This window comes from Benincasa hispida, chromosome 5, assembly GCF_009727055.1.
Source record: "Benincasa hispida cultivar B227 chromosome 5, ASM972705v1, whole genome shotgun sequence".
NCBI classification, from domain to species: domain Eukaryota; kingdom Viridiplantae; phylum Streptophyta; class Magnoliopsida; order Cucurbitales; family Cucurbitaceae; genus Benincasa; species Benincasa hispida.
In genome coordinates this window covers 40,001,411-40,005,552 of record NC_052353.1, presented here as the reverse complement: position 1 = coordinate 40,005,552, position 4,142 = coordinate 40,001,411, and the positions used below count along the sequence as shown (strand labels likewise).

Genomic DNA, 4,142 nt, shown 5'->3' with positions numbered 1-4,142 from the left:
CTTCTGTCTATGAATAATGAGGTGTTTTAGTTGCATTAACCACAAACCAATAAATTAAGATTTCTAGTTGTCGTTGTAACTTAAGCATGTATGTGGAGACATACAAGTGGATCATGTATTAAGTGATATCCTAAATCATCTGTAGTTTATAGATAAATGAGGAAAACCTTATCCTGGTGATGCTACAAGTGTGACCCACTTTGTAGATGTTACAAATGTTGAAAAGTGCTACAAATGGTATGATCTTGACCATTCATGCATTAGACATGCAAGAGAGGATACTTTATACAAAGGAGTTTGTATAAAATCGAGCCACGAAGTGTTTAGTCTCGTTATATAACATCGTTCATGACAGAGACTTTCATTTCACTAGTATGACCATAGGTAACACGACCTTAATTCTGAGTAAATTGTGAACTTCTGCCTATGAGGGCAGTTCTTTGATTTGCATGAGTGTGAGTGGTCAAATCACTGAGTCAAACTTACCACTTTGGGGATTCGTCTGATTCGGGAGTTAGGAACTTAGCTACACAAGACGGAATTCACTCCTTCTCCGAAGCAGGGGTAAGTAGATAAATTGCTCCCTTAAGGGCTGATTTCGAGGTTTGAACAATGTGGCATCACACTTTCTCTTGGCTCGAGAAGGGTTTACACATAGTGGGACTATGACATATTGTTCATTAGAGGAATTAGTGGTACTTAAAGAATTAGATGTAATTACAGGGGCAAATGGTAAATTGGCCAAACTGTACTTACGAGTGATTTGTGAAGGGTCATCGTATTATTGATTGGTTATATCCGATGGACACAGAAATATATATGTAATGCAAAGAGTGCAGCTATCGATCTTTAGTGGATTGTCCGACAGTTAACGGATGGTGGATATCGTGATTAAAGAGTTTAATCAGTTATTCACGTACCGTTGGAGCTTTAGGCTGTAGGTTCATAAGGACCCCTTGGTAGCTCAATGGATCCATGTTGAGAATCAGTTTTTGGGTTAGTTTGAAGTTTTCAAATTAACAAGAGGGAATTTGATTATATATGATATAATTGATTTGATGTATTAGATACATTAATTGGAGGATTTAATATAAATATGATTTATACTAAATGTCAACAACGAGAAAAAAACTATGGTTTATATATTACATATGATATGATATTAAAACTATAGATTATAAATATAATATGATAAATTAGTTATTATATTTATTTATAATTAAATCAATTATAAGATAAATGATTTTCGATTTTTTCTCCTAATAACCGAATTAGTGGGAAGTTATAATCAGTTTTTGATAACTGATGGATAAAATGAAAATCGTTTTCATTGTTTCATAATTGAATGCACAGCAAGAAAAAGCTACATGATAGCGTTGAGAGAGTAAACGATCAAGCATCGAGTTTTTTTAAACGATATCTACCCGCTACTAAACAATCGAGTACCCAAGTTTAAACGATAGACTTCTACCTTCTCCCACTTACTCGATTGTCTACACGATTGTTCAGTTCCTTCTTCCCTCTATCAAATCCAAACAAAGTCCACACCTCATGGATTCTCACACCGAGAATATCAAGTTAGTCTCGTGGTAGTGTCAAGTTTGCATTCAAGGGTCGAGTATCGAGTTTAACTCGATTGTGTTTGAGGATTCTACAGTTCTTGTTGTTCACTGGTTTGCTCATGCTGCGTTCGTGCTGTTGGACTCTTGGCTGTTTGATCGAGGAAGTACTAGAAGAAAAGATTCTTTAAGGGTATGTTTGCTCGATCTCTTGTTTTTTTCTTTTGAAGCATGCTGTAATTTTATTTTGATGCATAATTGTGTTGTTAGTTTGTAAATGTTCATGTTCTTTCACAATGGGATTTGGAACGATCTGCTTCCACTCATTGGTTCTCTATTTGAAGAGTTCCTTCAATTGGTATTAGAGCCAAGTTGTTCCGATATTCCAAATTCCATTGATGTATTGAATTACATTTGTAGTCTTGGTGGGTTTTATGTTTCTACAATGCGTTTAAGTGTTAGATGTAGTTGTAGATGTGAATTGATGGATGTTTCGAGATGATTGCCTATGTTTGTTAAAGTTTTCTTTACATTTCAAGTTAATTTGTAAGGACCCTTGCGTTTTTGGCATAATTAATTTGCTATCGAGTCTGTATTTAAAGTGTTTGAGTCTGTAAAAGTTGTTTGTGATGAAGCTTCAAAGTATGGAGATGTTGTTCACATCAAGGAAGGAAACCAAGGGTTGGTCGCATCGTGTAGTCCAGGCTAAACGATCGTTTAGATTTATTGACAATCCTCACTTATCTATTAAAAAAATATAGTGTTATATATACTAACAAATATATATATATATTATATATATAATATATATATATATATATATATATAATTGAGCAATGGGAGAGCTTGAAGAAATCAAGGGAGAATTTATTTATGTTTGAATACTCACTTATCTCAGGTTTAGCCTAGCAAATATTTCAAGGAGTAGTAAAGTTTCCTCCAACAGTTTTTCAATTCCTACTTTCCTCTTTAATAATTTATTCTCTATTATTCATTTATAGAGGTGAAGAAAAATATTGGTAATAAGTATCAGTAGATGAACTGACTACCTGGTTTGAATGAAGATCCAAGGGTTCTCAAATGAGAAAGTGTCTCAATCTCCACTACTAGTGTACTAACTGAATTATGCTTATAATTTGAAATCAAAATACTCAATCAAACTAAAATGTTAAAAGAAGAAAAAGAGCATAATATAAAAAAGTATTGCAATCTAAACCAAGTGTATGATAATGGATGGAACGGTACCTCATATATAACTCTGCAACAGCACAACAGTTCTTCATTGAATGTGGAATTGATAAAATTTCTACGAAGAGAATACATTTTGAAAGCCTTGTTAAAACATGAAAGGAAAGGATTAAATTAGTAAAGTGAATTAAAAAGAGTTTAAGTGGGATAATCAACTAAAAAACTCATTGTTTTGGAAAACTATTTAAATGGATGAGGCATGATAGGCTACCAATACTCTCAGGCAATACATTAAGGTCGTTGAGTTATTGCGACCAACTGCTCCTTCCACGTTGAGTTTAAACTCTCTGTATAAATATAAGAGAGAAAATAGAAGAAAGAGATTTAAAAGAGTTTCATATTTGAGAGATTGTAAATTTACCTTTGTTATTTCTCAATAAGATTGTGATTCCCTCCTTGGGTCATCTTATTCTTCTTTACTTCAACTTTATCTCTTCTTCATTCTTCAAAATTCCTCAACTGAGAGAATTTCTCCTACTTTCATCCTTAATTCATTTTTTGGATGTGAAAGAAAGATGTTAAAAAATGGGTAATTACTCTAAACTCAAAGAAGCAATGTGTATGGTGTATCTTAGCTACGTGGAGTGTTATTATAGAAAGATGAAAACAACTTCAAGGTTGTTAGGAATCAGTTACATACAAACTGCTTTTATATACATTTTGTAACTACATGTAAAAGTAAGAGAGTCAAAATACAGAGTGTTCAAGAAAGGCTAAAAACTTATCTTGTATCAATCTTGTAACTCCCCTAATAAAAAAAATTCCATCAGCTTCTCCATGGACGTAGGCTATCCTTGGCCGAACTACGTAAATCATCGTGTTCATCTTCTTCATCGATCTTCTTTGTTCTATCGTTTACCATTTAGCCATCGATCGTGTATCGTTTAGCCATTGATCGTTTACCTCAGCACCTCTATCGTGTAGACCATCGTTGACTTCGAACCCCATCGTCTAGACGATCTTCAGTAAAGCCTTCATCGTCTAGACAACTTTTCCCTTATCGTCTAGATGACTCCTTGCTTTACCTCCAATCGGCTAAACGATAGCAGCCTAATCGTCTAGGCGATTTTCGACAGCATCTCCCCTCAGGTTCTTTCCTTCTTTTCTCTCGGTTTTCTCTGCAACAAAGAAAAGATAGGAATAGTCATTTGAATTCTACAAAACTTCAGAAGTGCTTATCTCTAATCACAGCCGTCAAGGTGTAGGGTGGAGATTTTCTTCACACAGATCGTGCTTTCAGCACACTGATTTGTGTTTGTGTTTTCAACTAAGGTAGTATCCAGTATTCAGTATAGGGCCTGGGTTTCTTTAAGCCCAAAAGATCATCTTTAGTTT

The 4,142-nt window shown here is 34.3% G+C and overlaps 1 long non-coding RNA gene across 1 annotated transcript; it reads left to right on the top strand.

The window, feature by feature from the left end:
• The first annotated feature begins 1,143 nt into the window (after nt 1-1,143).
• LOC120078080 lies at nt 1,144-2,640 on the top strand. The gene is made up of 2 exons (XR_005481913.1): nt 1,144-1,752; nt 2,195-2,640. It is a non-coding gene; the product is annotated as an uncharacterized LOC120078080 (long non-coding RNA).
• The last annotated feature ends 1,502 nt before the right edge of the window (nt 2,641-4,142 follow it).